Below are 17,772 nucleotides of genomic sequence, written 5' to 3'. Positions count from 1 at the left end.
CATAATTTTGTAGATGTCTATCAGGTCTCCCCTCATACGCCATGCTCATTTTCAAATCCTTCCATCGCCTTACCTCCTCCCCATATTTGAAACCTTCTTTGAGTTTACAACACTCTGAGATCTCACCACACCTTCCTAAACCTCTCTGCCTCTCTTTCTCTCTGCCTGTAATTGGTTCCTCTAAGGGAGGGCAGTGGCAAAGTGGTATTGTCACTGGACTATAATTTAGAGACCCAGGTTTATGTTCTGGGAACCTGTGTTCGAATCCCACCATGGCAGATGGTGAATTTTGAATTCAAAGCCTAACGATGACCATGAAACCATCATCTAATGTTGTAAAAACCCATCTGGTTCACTATCATAGAATCCTTACAGTTCAGAAGGAGACCATTTGGCCCATCAAGCCTGCACCGACCACAATCCCACCCAAACCTTATCCCCACAACTCTACTAACCCCAGACACGAAGAGGCAATTTAGCATGGCCAATCAACCGAACCCACACATCTTTGGACTGTGGGAGGAAACCAGAGCACCTGGAGGAAACCCACACAGACACGGGGAGAACGTGCAAACTCCACATAGACAGTGACCCAAGTCGGGAATTGAACCCCGGTCCCTGGTGCTGTGAGGCAGCAGTGCTAACCACTGTGCCGCCAATGTCCCTTGAGGGGAGGAAATCTGCCATCCTTACCTGTTCTGGCCTACATGTGACTCCAGAGCCACAGAAATGTGGTTGGCTCTTAAATGCCCTCTGAAATGGCTTGGTAAGCCATTCAATAGGCAATTAGGGATGGGCAACAGACGCTGGCCCAGCTCGAGATGCCCAAGCATTTGGTTAGCTAATGATTCCTCCTGTGGTTTGAGATCAGGTTTCGTTTGATAATAAAGCACATTAGGGAATGTGGTAATATGCTAATGGCGGCCGGAGAATGCAGATTGTTGTCGTGGAGAGGAGTGTAAACAAGAAGCTGCCATTCAGGTCGATGGCCATTCTCCATCCCTGCTCTGATCTGCTTCTTGTTACACATATGGCTGATGCCCAGTCAGTGAACACTCAGTGACTGATAGCCCCCGCTCTGTATAATGTGCATCATTTAATTGATGGACTTGCACAGATTTCCTAGACTACTCCATCACCGGCACAGCAGTGCGGATTTCTGTTCCGTTAAACCTTAAAATGGTGTCTTGAGGGGGTGGGGGGAAGCGGCTGGCTGGAATCGCTCCTCCAGGCAGCATAGTTATGGAGCTGAATTAACATTGCATGACAACGCCATGAACCAATGGAGCACTCGCCTTTCATTCAGGCAGCTCAGCCTGAATCCATTTGCCCTGTCGATGGTGTTCGGAAACCATTGTTCAAAAGAAGAAATAAATGTACTGTAACAAATGGGCAAACAAATGGCCCCAGCTCATTAACAACAACAACTTGCATTTACATAACCTTTTTAAGATAGTGAAGCATCCTGCGGCACTTCGCAAGAGCATTATCGGAGAGAATTTGATGCGGAACTGCATAAAGATGTAACAGGACTGGTGATCAATTAGTTGGTCAAAGAGCTAGTTAAATAGGAATAGATTCAAGAGCAGCTCCTTAGTGTTCAGATTTACAGATCGTTGAAGGTGATAACACAGGATAAGGCCGTAAACATTGGGGCCCTGGGTTTTATATCTATTAGCAGAGAACTCAAAATCAAAGGAGGTGATGTCAAACTTGTACATAAGCTGGTTTACAGCTGGAAGAATCATTACAGCTTGACACAATATCAGAGGAAAAAATACAGACACTTGGAAAAGATGCAGTGTTACGTTCTCTGGGATGTTACCAGGATGAGATATGGAGAGAAAGAAAGGCTCGCATGGCGCCTTTCAGAGTTTCAAGATGTCATACTAACATACAAACATATAAATTAGGAGCAGGAGTAGGCCATTCGGCCCCTCAATCCTGCTTCGCCATTCACTGCTGCCTCACAGCCCCAGGGACCCAGATTCAATTCCGACCTCGAGTCATTGTCAGTTTGCACGTTCTCCCCGTGTCTGCGTGGGTTTCCTCCGGGTGCTCAGGTTTCCTCCCACAGTCCAAAGATGTGCGGGTTAGGTGGATTGGCCATGCTAAATTGACCCTAATGTCAGGGGATTAGTGGGGTAAATACGTGAATTTTGCAAAATAGGGCCTGGGTGGGATTGTGTCCGGTGCAGACTCGATGATGGACTGAATGGCCTCATTCTGCACTGTAGGGATTCTATGATTCTATAAAATCATGGCTGATCTGATTCTAACTTCAACACCACATTCCTGTATATCCCATCGATAACCTTTCACCCCCTTGTCAATCCAGAATCTATCTCGCTCTTCCTGAAAAAACAAAGACTCTGCTCCCATTTTGAGGAAGAGAGTTCCAGAAGCTTAATCCTTCTGAGAGAAAAATATTCTCCTCATCTCTGTCTTTAATGGATGACCTCTTATTTTTAAACAGTGACCCCTAATTCGAGATTCTCCCACAAGGGGAAACATGCTCTCCGCATCCACCCTGTCTAGACCCCTCAGGATCTGAAAGGTTTCAATCAAGTGACCTCTTAGTTTCTAAATTCCAGTGGATACAAGACTAACCTGTCCATCCTTTTCTCACAAGGCAACCTGCCCAGAACCAGGTATTAGTCCAGTAAGCTATCGCTGAACTTCTTCCAATGCATTGACATTCTCCCTTAAATAATGAGACTAATACTCTAAAACACAATGCTCTCGGGCCGCAATTTTCTGACCTCACGTCACGCCCAGCACAGACCACGCTGGGGGGGCATGGCATCGGAGAATTGTGGGCGAGGATCTAGTTCGTTAAGTGACGGTGTGAACCCCTGTTGGGTTTCTCTCAGCCACTGCGCCTGGACGTAATCTGGTTCCCATCCATTGAGGGCAGGGGTCAGATTAGCATATTTAAATAAGCATTTGAATATGCTAAATATGCTTAGTTAATTTCAGGCTGGATTCTCTCTGCCCCCCCCGGGATTCTCCGACCCTCGGGGACCTGGCAAGAATCACTACTGGTCTTCACAAACAGACCAGGTCTGATGGTCATGCCGGGGGCTCGGAGGCCATTGGAGCCCCTGGGTGGTCATGGACAAGACTGGGCAGTGCCCACCTGGCAGTGCCAACTGACACACTGGAGGTGCCAGGTGGGCGCAGCCAGGTGGGCACAGCCAGGTGGCAGTTCCAGGATGTTAGGGCAGTGTCAAGGGGGTGAAGCTTGAAGGGGTTGGGCCTGAGGAATGAGGCCTTGGAGGGTTGTCCCTGAGTGGGGGGTCATGAAGGGTTGGAGCATGAATGGGGGTATAAAGGGGGAGAAAATGAAGGGGGTCCCATTGGGAGAGCTCCAAAGCCCTGATGCTAACAACCTATGTTGTGGAGGGGATGGGGAAACATGCCTTCAATGGTGGGGGGAGAGGGGGGTAACAGTGTCCATGAGGGGTGGGCCTTAAATTTCACTTTGAGATTGCGGCACCCATTAAAAATAACGTCCATTCTCTGCGAAGCCAGGCTTGCTGGCAAGAGTAGGCACCCCCCCCCGCCTCTCAGAAATTCTGCAAAATCTGCAAAATTCATCCCTCTCCCAAAAAATGACTGTGTGTGGGGAACATTGCGATTGTCCACCATGAATCACCTCAGGACCCGGGTTTGATTCCGGCTTCAGGTCACTGTCTGTGTGGAGTTTGCACATTCTCCCCGTGTCTATGTGGGTTTCCTCCGGGTGCTCCGGTTTCTCCCACAGTCTGAAAGAGATGCTGGTCAGGTGCATTGACCCGAACAGGCGCCAGAATGTGGCAGCAAGGGGAATTTCACAGTAACTTCATTGCAATGTTAATTAAGCCTTACTTGTGACTAATAAATAAACTTTAACTTTACGTGGGTTTCCTCCGGGTGCTCCGGTTTCCTCTCTCAGTCCAAAGATGTGCAGGTTAGGTTGATTGGCCGTGCTAAACTTGCTCCTTAGTGTCAGGTGACTAGCTAGGATAAATAGGTGGGGTTATGGGGATAGGGCCTGAGTGGGATTGTAGTCTGTGCAGGCTCGATGGGCTGAATGGCCTCCTTCTGCACTGTAGGGATTCTATGATTCTAAAATGAGAGAAACAAGGCAGCCAGCTTGCACACAGGAACATGATAAAGAGCAGAACATCTGTTTTTTGGTAATATTGGTGAGGGAAAAATATGGAGCCGGACTCTGGGGAGAGACCCCCACAGCCCGCCCCCACTCCTATTCTTCACAATAGCGCAATGGGATCTTTTCCTTCTATGTGAGAGGGCAAATTGAACGTCTAGATCTAAAGATGGCACCTCTGACAGTGCAGCATTCCCTCCGGTCTGCACCTGAGTTTCAGCCAAGATAAAGGGCCCAAAGTTCGAGGAGCTCGAACTTTTAAGTTTGGAACAGAGGAGGTGAAGGGATGAAGACTGCAAGAGGCTTTCAATGTTTATGATTTGATAAATAAACAGGGTTAGATTGTTCTCATTGGTTGGTGAGGTACAAATAAGAGAGTACAACGTTAATCTCATCAAATAAAAAGTTATTAATAGAGTCATAGAGCAATACAGCACGGAAACAGGCCCTTCGGCCCAACCGGTCGATGCCGACCATGATGCCCTCCCAGCTAGTCCCAATTGCCCGCGTTTCGCCCATATTCCTCTAATCCTTTCCCATCCATCTACTTATCCAAATGCTTTTTAAATGTTGCTATTGAACCCGCCTCAACCACTTTCTCTGGCAGCTCATTCCATATACGCACCACCTTCTGTGTGAAGAAGTTGCCCTTCGGGTCCCTTTTAAATCTTTCTCCTCTCACCTTAAACCTATGCCCTCTAGTTTTCAATTCCCTTTCCCTGGGAAAAAGACTATGGACAGTAAGAAGTCTCACAACACCAGGTTAAAGTCCAACAGGTTTATTTGGTAGCAAATACCATAAGCTTTCGGAGCGTGCTGCTCCTTCGTCAGATGGAGTGGTCTCTGTTCTCCAACAGTGTGCTTACTGTGCTTACCCCAGTCCAACACCGGCATCTCCACATCAAAAAGACTATGGGCCAGAGTTTACAGCCTCGCTCAGGCAAGACTGGAAATTCCCGCCCGAGCTCAACGGAGATTTTTATTGTTGGACCCTCACCCGCGCCGATTCCATGGCGGGCAAGGTGGTAGAGTTCCGGCCTATGTGTGTTCATCCTCATGATTTTATACACCTCAATAAGGTCACCCCTCATTCTCCTACATTCCAAGAATGGGGAGGACTAGAAAATATATATTTTTTAAAGTTTATTTATCAGTGTCACAAGTAGGCTTACATTAACACTGCAATGAAGTTACTGTGAAAATCCCCTAGTCGCCACACTCCGGCGCCTGTTCGGGTACACTGAGGGAGAATTTAGCACGGCCAATGCACCTAACCAGCACTTCCTTTTGACTGGAGGAAACCGGAATACCCGGAGGAAACCCACGCAGACACGAGGAGAATGTGCAAACTCCGCACAGACAGTGAGCCAAGCTGGGAATTGAACCTGGGTCCCAGGAGCAGTGAGGTAACAGTGCTAACCACTGTGCCACCGTGCTGCACAGGGGCACGGAGGGATGGGTGGGGGCCAGATGGTGGAATTTTGTCAGTGTTTGTGGAGAGATGTGGATCTACACCTTCGGGGCGAGGGGGAGAAATAAAAGGGGCAAATTATCATTGTGGTCATCATGGCAAATAAAGAGAAGCTGACATGGAATTGCACAGTTACAGCACACAGACAGAGCATTCTTCCACAAATCCGAACCTTTGCTCCACAGGACCCTCCTCCCGCACTTCATCATCTGACCCCAAAAAGCAGGATCGCAACAAAGGGACGTTCTCTCAATCACATATTGTGGAACTTCACCCGGGAGACTATGTAAGTAGGACAGGAACGTCTGTGGAGCAGCGGACTCAGTGGACCGAGATTATTTCTGGACTTCAGTCTACCAATAATTCAGCTTCTCGTGTGTTTAAAAAGGTCGAGTTATTTAGCGCTTCAAATTAAGCAGCATAATTAGGAAAGTGGGAATTTAATACAGAAAAACTGCATCTGGATGAAATTATTTGGTAGAAGAATGAGGAGAGTGGGATGAGGTGATTTTTTAAAATGCAGTGAGTTTTACGATTTGGGACACACTGCCTCAGAGGATGGTGAAGTCAGACTCAGTGATGACTTTCAAAAGGAAATTGGATACATATTTGACAAGGGAAACATTTAGTGGGGTGTGGAGAAAGAGCAGGGTGTGAGATTAATTGCATTGCAAAGAGCTGGCACAGACATGATGGGCTGAATAGCCTCCTTCTAGGTGTCAAATTCTGTGATTCAGTGCAGTAGGCTGCATAGAGCTCTGTTCCACACTGTGTCACCGGGGGAGCTATATGCCTTCACTTTAAAGTATCTTATCTTTAATTGCATGCTTGCTTCACAAAAATAGCCAGCAATTTCTTCAGACATGCAACCATTTGGTTATGTGGTTTGATCCGTTTAACCTGCCAGCATTTCAAGAATGGTATAGCTTCCTGTCAGAAACAAAATAATCAGCCTCTCACCCTCTGGCCTGCCGCACAAGGCCAACATTTGTTTAGAATTGAGCCTTCCAATTTCTTTGACGTAACTGTGCTTGATGTCCTTCCATTCAGGGGAGATATTATCACTAGATTATTAACCCAGAAACCCAGCTAATGTTCTGGGTTTGAATCCCGCCATGGCAGCTGGTGGACTTTGAATTCAATTTTAAAAAATCTGGAATTAAGAATCGACTGATGACCATGAAGCCATTGTCAATTGTCAGAAAAACTCATCTGGTTCACTCATGTCCTTTAGGGAAGGAAATCTGGTCTGGCCTACATGTGCTTCCAGAACCACAGCAATGTGGTTGACTCTCAACTGCCCTCCAAGGGCAACTAGGGATTGGCAACAAAATGCTGGTGAATGAATAAAAAAAATTATAGAAATCATGGTTGATAGAAATCAAGTTAATGTTCCTCCTCTTCCATGTCCCAAGACAAAACTGGAATGACCCCAGACCAATCTGTGATCTGTGTAAAGTCAATCTCAGCCGGGAAAGAGCAGATGACCCTGGGGAGAATGGGGAAATTAAGTCAGGATCTCTACTCCTGATCACAACACCATGACAGCTATGTGCAAGTATCTGTGTGTAGTTGTTAACTTGGGTTAATGCCCCCCCCTCCATCCCATCTTCATCTAGATACCCTCACCTCAGTGCCAATGGACATGGTCCATGCACCGCCAACATAATGATTGTTCCAAAGTGTTTCACCCAGGAGAACGCAAAATACCGAGCTGTGGTGAGAGATGTGGGAGAAATAACTAAGAATTGAAAGGATTGATTTAAAATTTAAAAAGACATTCTTCTTTAAAACTTCTTTAAGCAGAAGGTGAGAAAGAAGTAACCTGGGAGAGCCAGGAATTCCAAATGCAATTGAAGTTAAGCTGGAAGAGTTAGAATATGAGATCAAGCTTTTTGTACGAGGTCTACTTTCTATCCTAGACTTTTCTCATTAAGTAAATGGGCGGGATATTATGGCCTCGCTCATCCCGAAACCGTAAAATCCCGCCCAAGGTCAACGGACTTTCCCATGGTCCGCCTCTCGCCTGCTCCGATTCCAGTGGCAGCGGGCAGGTAAAATTCCAGTCAATATCTCTTCATTTTGGAAGGAAAGTGGTTGTGTTTTTAGAATTGTTAATTGAAATGTAGGAAACATTAGGCCATTAAAACTGCGTTAAGACAGGAAATAAAGAGGTTGGACGAGGAAGGAATAGAGACACAAAACAGACCAGTGTGATGACTGGGAAATTCAAGCAGGAATTAAAAACACTACAATTATTTGATGAAAAGAATATCAGTATAGATAACATACTAATTACAGTAATTGGCAAATGAGTGGCACAAACTATCATCACTGAGATTAGCTCCTCTATCACCAATTAGTTTGTCTTCACGTGACATTTTCCTTGCCTTTAATTATCTCATTGTAAATATTTGCAAGCGATCAAACTGAGGAAGGATAAAGGGAGGAAAAGTAAGATTAAAGTGACAAAGAAAAGATTGCAAGGTTTGAGAGGGAGATGGTGGTGTAGTGGTAATGTTACTAGCGCTGAGGAACAAGCTAACGCTCTAGTGACATGTGTTCAAATCCCACCATGCCAGCTGGTGAACCAACTTGTATTTGCAAAGTGCCTCCAACATAATGGATGTTCCAAAGTGTGTCACACCAGAGAATCCAAAATACTGAGCTGTAATGGAAGGTGTGGGAGAACTAGCTGAGAATTGAAAGAATTGATTTTAAACTTAAAACAGACATTGTAAAGAACTCCTTGAGCAGAAGGCTAGAAAAACATAACCTGGGAGAGCCAGTAATTAATAAGTCTGGAATATGAAGCCAGTCGCAGTTAATGATGCCATGAAACTATCATTAATTGTTGTTAAAATAAACCCATCTGGTTCATTAATGGAAGGAATCTGCCATCCTTACTGGCCTGGTCTACCTGTGACTCCAGACCCACAGCAATGTGGTTGGCTCTTAACGGCCCTCTGAAATGGACTCGCAAGCCACTTGGATCAAAGGGAATTAGGGATGGGTAACAAATGTTGTCCATTCCAGGGTTGCCCACATCCCATGATAAAGGGGAAAAAAAAGATTCCATGGATTTTCTAAATGCAGAATGTTGACATTCACTTCTCCATCTGTGAGAGATGCAAATTTAACAGGCAAAGTTTGATCCTTTTTTTCAATTGAGTGAACTTGGGGAGGGGTTATGAGGTGGATAGGGTAGGATATCACATGGAATTCAAAATTGTATTTGAGAGGATGAGGAACATCAAGAAATAATGATGAGGGGATAGCCACGAAAGACTTGACTTTAACTCAACAATGAGATAAATGACCTGCTAATCTGTTTATTTGAATTTGGGATATTTTAATTTACAGATTGATTTGATTTGATTTATTATTGTCACATGTATTAACATACAGTGAAAAGTATTGTTTCTTGTGCGCTATACAGACAAAACATACCGTTCATAGAGAAGGAAATGAGTGCAGAATGTAGTATTACAGTCATAGCTCGGGTGTAGAGAAAGATCAACTTAATGCGAGGTAGGTCCATTCAAAAGTCTGACAGCAGCAGGAAAGCAGCTGTTCTTGAGTCAGTTGGTACGTGACCTCAGCCTTTTGTATCTTTTTCCAACGGAAGAAGGTGGAAGAGAGAATGTCTGGGGTGCGTGGGGTCCTTAATTATGCTGGCTGCTTTGCTGAGGCAGCGGGAAGTGTAGACAGAGTCAATGAATGGGAGGCTGGTTTGCCTGATGGATTGGGCTACATTCACGACCTTTTGTAGTTCCAGCCTGGGGTAGTGGGATTGGGGGGGTGGGAGAAGTGGGGGGGTGGAGTGGGGGGGGTGGGGGGCAAGTATTTCACAACTTTGAAGTTCTCAGATGAGTTTAATTAGCACAGGGTCTCTCAACAATTTCACCTCTGATTTTCCCCCTCCTATATTCGAAAAATCCCTTGGGCCCTTGGGCTGTAACACAAGAAAATATTTTGAAAAATTTTTAGTAACACAATTAAATATGATTATTCCTTGCTATTTAATGTGAAACTCGCCTTTGGGGCTGAGCAACAATTCTGCCAAAAAGTATCTTCAAAAAGGACATGCAGATGTCATAGTCAGTGTTCATCCTGGCTCGATCATTCATTTTCAATGAGATCATTGCTGAATCACCAACTGTGTGTAAATGGGTTGTTCTCCTGGAGATTAACACATTCAGTGCTGCAGAAGAAGCATTTACACCCAGAGATCTCAGTGTCTTCAATACACGGACGCCTCACTGTCTACCAATCCAATCTGGCCAATTATCACCCATCAGTCTGCCCTTGGTCATCAGCAAAATGATAGAATGTAGCAGTGTAATAATGCATCATAGTTACATCAGCAGTTACATCAATCTCTGCTGCTATTGCTTTCACTCTACATCTCTCTCCAAGTCTTTATCCCAACTATGTGCACCCTCCTACACTAAGGAGTTGTGAATGGTGCTGAACATTGTGCAATCATCTGCAAACAGCCCCACTCCTATCCTTATATAGAGTCATGGAGTCATAGAGATATACAGCATGGAAACAGGCCCTTCGGCCCAACTTGTCCATGCCGCCTTTTTTTTTTAAACCCCTAAACTAATCCCAATTGCCCACATTTGGTCTATATCCCTCTATACCCATCTTACCCATGTAACTGTCTAAACTGTTTTAAAGGACAAAATTGTACCCGTCTCTAGTACTACCTCTGGCAGCTTGTTCCAGACACGCACCACCCTCTGTATGAAAAAATTGCCCCGCTTGACACTTTTGTATCTCTCCCCTCTCACCTTAAACGTATGCCCTCTAGTTTTAGGCTCCCTTACCTTGGGGAAAAGATATTGACTATCTAGCTGATCTGTGCCCCTCATTATTTTATAGATCTCTATAAGATCACCCCTCAGCCTTCCATGCTCCAGAGAAAAAAGTCTCAGTCTATCCAGCCTCTCCTTATAACTCAAACCATCAAGTCCCGGTAGCATCCTAGTAAATCTTTTCTGCACTCTTTCTAGTTTAATAATATCCTTTCTATAATAGGGTGACCAGAACTGTACACAGTACTCCAAGTGTGGCCTTACCAACGTCTTGTACAACTTCAATGTTCTGACCAATGAAACCAAGCATGCTGAATGCCCTCTTCACCGCTCTGTCCACCTGTGACTCCACTTTCAAGGAGATATGAACATGTATCACTTGATCTCTTTGTTCTGTAACTCTCCCCAATGCCCTACCATTAACTGAGTAAGTCCTGCCCTACTAATCACAAACTTATGATGGAAGGAAGGTCATTGATGAAGCAACAGAAGATGGTTGGGCCTAGGACACTAACCTGAGGAACTCCTGCAGTCCTGGGACTGAGATGATTGGCCTCCAACAACCACATTTTCCTTTGTACTCAACACTGGGACAATTGGAGGAAGAGACTCTCCAGATATAGAACAGCTTCAGGTTCCATCGACAGCGCCATCAAGTGACATTTACTCAACAATAACCTGCACGCCAGCGCTCAGTTTTGGTTCTGCCAGGACCACATGGCTCCAGACCACACCATAGCTGTGATCTAAACATGGACAAAAGAGCTGACCTCAAGAGGTTGGACGAGAGAGACTGCCTTTGACATCAACATTTGACCAAGTGAGGTGCCAAGGAGCCCAAGTAAAATTGAAGCCAATGGGAATCAGCTTTTAGGGTGGCACAGTGGTTAGCACTGCTGCCTCACAGCGCCAGGGACCTGGGTTCGATTCCCAGCTTGGGGTCACTATCTGTGCGGAGTCAGCACGTTCTCCCCGTGTCTGCATGGGTTTCCTCCGGGTGCTCCGGTTTCCTCCCACTGTCTGAAAGACGTGCTGGTTAGGTGCATTGGCTAAATTCTCCCTCAGTGTACCCGAACTGGCGACTAAGGGATTTTCACAGTAACTTAATTGCAGTGTTAACATAAGCCTACTTGTGACAACAATAAATAAATTTTGAACTTTAAATTCTTCTACTGGTTGGACTCAGATCTAGCGCAAAGGGACTGCAGCGGTCCTAGAAGGCAGCTCACCACCACCTTCTCTTGGGCAATTAGGGATGGACAATAAATGCTGGCCCAGCCAGCGATGCCCACATCCCTCAAACAAGTAAATTAAACATTGAATTCGAGCATGGTGACCATGTACTGGGAAATGGGACCATGGAAGTATATATGTGAATTCAGTTAATGGGAGTATAATTGGGCAAGGTTGGTATGAATGTGAGGAGCTCAATTTGTGGTCTTGCTGTTAACTTTCATGAACAGATACTTTCTGGAATATATAACCCATTGTCCCCTTTCTGTGCTCCAATTTCTGAAAGATTCTCTGTTTGTGTGAGACTCCACGCAGGGAGCACTAGAGTCATAGAGTAATTGAGGTTTACAGCAATTTGGGCCCAATTTGTCCATGCCGCCCTTATTTCTTTTTAATAACCCTAAGCTAATCCCAATTGCCCGCATTTGGCCCATATGCCTCTATACCCATCGTACCCATGTAACTATCTAAATGCTTTTTAAAAGATAAAATTGTACCCGCCTCTAATACTACCTCTGGCAGCTTGTTCCAGACACTCACCACCCTCTGTGTGAAAAAATTGCCCCTATGGACACTTTTGTATCTCTCCCCTCTCACATTAAACCTATGCCCTCTAGTTTTAGACTCCCCTACCTTTGGGAAAAAATATTGACTATCTACCTCGTCTATGCCCCTCATTATTTTATAGACCTCTATAAGGTCACCCCTCAGCCTCCTATGCTCCAAAGAAAAAAGTCCCACTCTATTCAGCCTCTCCTTATAACTCAATCCATCAAGTCCCGGTAGCATCCTAGTAAATCTTTTCTGCACTCTTTCTAGTTTAATAATATCCTTTCTATAATAGTGTGACTAGAAATGCACACAGTATTCCAAGTGTGGCCTTACCAATGTCTTGTACAACTTCAACAAGATGTCCCAACTCCTGTATTCAATGTTCTGACCGATGAAACCAAGCATGCCGAATGCCTTCTTCACCACTCTGTCCACCTGTGACTTCACTTTCAAGGAGCTATGAACATGTACCCCTAGATCTCTTTGTTCTGTAACTCTCCCCAATGCCCTATCATTAACTGAGTAAGTCCTGCCCCAGTTCAATCTACCAAAATGCATCACCTCGCATTTGTCTAAATTAAACTCCATCTGCCATTCGTCAGCCCACTGGCCCAATTGATCAAGATCCCGCTGCAATTGGAGATAACCTTCCTGACTGTCCACTATGCCACCAATCTTGGTGTCATCTGCAAACTTACTAACCATGCCCCCTATATTCTCATCCAATTCATTAATATAAATGACAAATAACAGTGGGCCCAGCACTGATCCCTGAGGCACACTGCTGGTCACAGGCCTCCAGTTTGAAAAACAACTCTCTACAACCACCCTCTGGCTTTTGTCAAGAAGCTAATTTTATATCCATTTAGATACCTCACCCTGGATCCCGTGAGATTTAACTTGATGCAACAACCTACCATGCGGTACCTTGTCAAAGGCCTTGCTAAAGTCCATGTAAACAACATCAACTGCACTGCCCTCATCTACCTTCTTGGTTACCCCTTCAAAAAACTCAATCAAATTTGTGAGACATGATTTTCCACTCACAAAGCCATGCTGACTGTCCCTAATCAGTCCTTGCATCGCTAAATGCCTGTGGATCCTGTCTCTCAAAATACCTTCCAACAATTTACCCACCACAGATGTGAGGCTCACTGGCCTGTAGTTCCCAGGCTTTTCCCTGCAGCCCTTTTTAAACAAGGCACAACATTTACCACTCTCCAATCTTCAGGCACCTCACCCGTGACTATCAATGATTCAAATATCTTGGCGAGGGGACCCGCAATTTCCTCCCTAGCCTCCCATAACATCCTGGGATATACCTCATCAGGTCCCGCAGATTTATCTACCTTGATGCGCTTTAAGACTTCCAGCACCTCCTTCTCTGTAATATGTACACTCCTCAAGACATCAATATTTAATTCCCCAAGTTCCCTAACATCCATGCTTTTTAGCTTGTAACATGCCCCAGGTCTCTGCCTCCCTAAACATGAATGTTGCTCATGTTGACTTCAGTACCAAGATGCTAACATCTAATTTATGCTCAAGAAGGAATGCCTTAGCAGCATCCGTGCTCAAGAATCAGGCTGCAGCAGCAGTGTTACACCGGAGGATTCAGTTTCATCTGATGGCGATGCCAGCAAATCTGTCACTAAAGGCAAACAGGTTTACGGAGTAAATCACCACCTACACTATAGGACTGATTTACACACACACGGCAAGCAGTGAGATTTATTCCTTATATCTGTCTCGGCCCTCCCTACGTCTCACATTTGGCAACAGGAGATGATGGGGATAATTAACTAAAATTAAGCTCCATGCCTAGCTTTACAGAGCAGCCAGTTCGGGGTTGCCTCTAACGTTCCTACTACATTGTCACTGTCAGCAATTTATATTTCCATAATGATCAGGAGTAATGGCCTTGTCTACTATTTCCTCTCATTAGCTTGGGTATACCACAGCCAAATCTACCATCACTAGCGGTGTCTCTGGTCATGATTAAGTAACTTGGCAAGGAGTCAGTAATCAAACCCTGGCTAATGTTTATGTCATCAACAGATGACAACCTGCATTTAAAGAGTGACTCTAATGCATTAAAATATCCCAAAGCACTTCACAGGAATGCCACCAGGGAACATTTCATATCAAGCCACTTAGATATCAGGCCAGTTTTCTTTGCATTAAAGATATTTTTTTAAAATCTGGAATTAAGAATCTACTGATGACCATGAAACCTTTATTGATTGTTGGAAAACCTATCCGGTTCACTAATGTCCTTTAGGGAAGGAAATCTGCCGTCCTTACCTGGTCTGGCCTACATGTGACTCCAGAGCCACAGCAATGTGATTGACGCTCAGCTGTCCTCCAAGGACAACTAGAGATGGGGAATAAATGGTGGCCCAGCCATTGACACACATGTCCCATGAATGAATAAAAAAATTATCGAGATCAAAGTAACACTTCCCCTCTTTCATGTTCCAAAACAAACCAGGAATGGCGCCTTGTCCCACGAATGAATTAAAAAAAGGGACGTGGGCTTTGCTTGCAAGACCACCAGATGGGTTTTTCCAACAATCAACAATGGTTTCATGGTCATCAGTAGATTCTTAATTCTAGATACTTGTTAATATCTTTAATGCAAAGAAATCTTGAAATGGTGGCTTGGAGGGAAATTTGCAGGTGGTGCTATTCCTATACACCTGCTGCCCTTGTCCTTCTAGGTGGTAGAGGTCATGGGTTTGGAAAGTGCTGTCCAAGGAGCCTTGGCTCAGCCAAGTTAATTAAGGGCAAAAGCAATTAGCTATTAACAAATCCTTGCTGGCTCTTCTTTACTGCCTCATGCTTGTCCAAATGGCAGTTAATTTTCTCCAGGGTTATTGTTGCTAGGAATTTTCCACCACATGCTGCAATGGTACTTGCTCAGTACTCTGTTAAAATGATAACCAAATGTTCAGGTATAACAGGAAATACAGTCATTCTGCTGTTGTATTCTGCAATTGTCAGAATGTTTTTAAAGGTAATGCTTTCAGAAGCTTGCTGTGAATGTGCATTTATGATGGCACCTGGAGCGATTAAAATTAAAATTTCAGAAGATTTAATCTGGGTTCCGATAATGTCCTACCTGGGAGATCAAATTTAATGACGTCTGTAACTATTATCTTCAAATTATTCCAATGGAGAAAGGAGAGAAAACACAGCTTTTCTTCTTTTTTTTGCTAACACCAAATATTATAGCAGATGTTAGCAGATCCTATTTTCTGTTCTGTTGATTCACAACAATGTATGTGTATTAAGCCGCACTGACTGGCAAGTCCCAACATTAATCAGTAGTCTGTAACTGTGATTAGACTGTAAATTCAGCCTTCTCAGCAAGTGTGTTCATCATGATCTCAGCAACATTGTCATTAGACAACAGGGAATTCTGCTCCTGATCACTATCCTGCCAGTGTGTCTGTGAGCGTGTGTGTGTATCCGTGTATGTGCTAGTGTTTGTCTGTGGTTGTGCGCATGTGTGAGCATGCATACATGTGTGTGCGCATGTATGGTTGTGTGTGTGTGTGTCTGTGTGTATGTTTGTGTCTGTATGCATGTGTGTGTGCGTGTGTTTGCAAGTTTGCGCATGTGCGTGCGCACGTGTGTGTGCGTGCCTGTGTGTGTGCATGTGCTTCTGTGTATCTATGTGTGTGCATGTATGATTGTGTGTGCATTTGTGTGTGTATGTCTGTATTTGCATGTATATATGCGCTTGTATGCATGTGTATGTGTAGGAGTGCATGTATGTATGTATTTGTATGTGTGCATGCATGTACATGCATGTTTATGTGTGTGTATATGTTGTGACAATATTGTGCCTTTAAGTAATGTATTTTAGTCATATTTCTTGTACAGGGTTTGTTCTATGCACTTGGAGCCATTTTGTCTGGATCCAGCAGCATTGTATTGTTACTGCAGCAGCATAATTGATCCTAATTGATACAGTGTCTGTTTTGATCTGAATTAATGCAGGATCAGAGAGTACCTAACATCACAGCTGGAAGGTTAACCTGGCTATTCATTCTTCAGTGCTGACAATTTTTGCTGTGGATTGGGGATTTCATCTCATGTAGTGAGGGCTCGCAGGACGTTTTATTCCATTTTAAACCATTCAGTTCAAGGGCAGCTGTTGGAGTGGGATTTGAATGCATGTCCCAAAGGCATCAGCCTGGGCTTTTGGCTTACTAGTTTAGTGACATTGCCACAGCACCACCATCTGCCTAGTCTGACTGATGTGTGACTGCAGTCCCACACTACATGATTGGGGGGTAATTTAGCTTTTGACATTTGTGTAACAGGTAGAATCAGCTGCCTTGTTTAAATCAGGAAATGTTTACAACGGACGGCCTATCCAAAGTTGCCCATTTTACCTCATTGCTGAAAATTTAAATCACTCCCGATTGGAAAGCCCAAAGTGACTCCTGCCAACACAAGATGGCTGACGGTGCCCATCTACGCAAGCACAGAAAACCAACAATGTTGTTGGCTGGAGAAAGTGCCAGCAAAACCTGTCTTTAATTTTTAAAAAACTCTGTGATAGAAGGGAGGGAATATTTAATAAAAATCAGAGAAACTTTGTTTTCCCCTCCTAGTTATATAATCGAAGATTGAAAAGGAACGCTGAGTGAAAGGGGGCGGGGGAGGGGGACTGTGTGCTTAACCGCTGTGACAAGCCTGGTGCAGTTGAACTGAGTTGGAGATGGAGGGGAAAGTGGTACCACGCTCCATGTTCCTGGCTCGCATCTAACTTTCTGCATCAAGTATTTTTTTCCTGGAACTCTGTTAAATCTATTAAACTGTTGTTTTTATTCAGAGAAGCCGGCTTAACATATTTTTGGTTTTGATTCTGACCTCTAGAGCTTGCAACAACCTCATGGAGTAAAATGGTACGACTGCGCATCTACTGTGATGGCAGCAAATGCAGCCTTAAAACCTTGCGTTCACGTTGGCACAGTGGTTAGCACTGCTGCCTCACAGTGCCAGGGACCGGGGTTCAATTCCTGCCTCGGGTCACTGTCTGTGTGGAATCTGCACATTCTCCCCATGTCTCCGTGGGTTTCCTCCCATACTCCAAAGATGTGCGGGTTAGGTGGATTGGCTATGCTAAATTGCTCGTCAGTGTCAAGGGGATTAGCAGGATAAATACGTGGGATTACGGGGATAGGATCTGGGTGGGATTGTTGTCAGTGCAGGCTCGATGGGCTGAATAGCCTCCTTCTGCCCCGTAGGGATTCTATGATTCGAAATACAATCACGGTCCATTAATCTAATTAAGGTTTTTTTTTGTTTCTCTCTTTCCACAGATGCTGCTTGACCTGCTGGCTGTTTCCAGCATTTTCTGCTTTTGTTTAATCTAATTAAAAGGGCTCAGGATGTGAAAAGGTACTGAAACAGAATTTGCAAATCAGCTTCCACCCAGGGTGAGAACGCAGTCTCAAAATCATTTCTCTCCCCCAAGATAAAAGGAACTTTTTGAAAAAAGGCAAAGGTTGTTAATTGCGACAGAA

The sequence above is a fragment of the Mustelus asterias genome, chromosome 17 (genome assembly GCF_964213995.1).
Source record: "Mustelus asterias chromosome 17, sMusAst1.hap1.1, whole genome shotgun sequence".
Taxonomy (NCBI): domain Eukaryota; kingdom Metazoa; phylum Chordata; class Chondrichthyes; order Carcharhiniformes; family Triakidae; genus Mustelus; species Mustelus asterias.
This window is presented reverse-complemented; position numbering follows the sequence as displayed.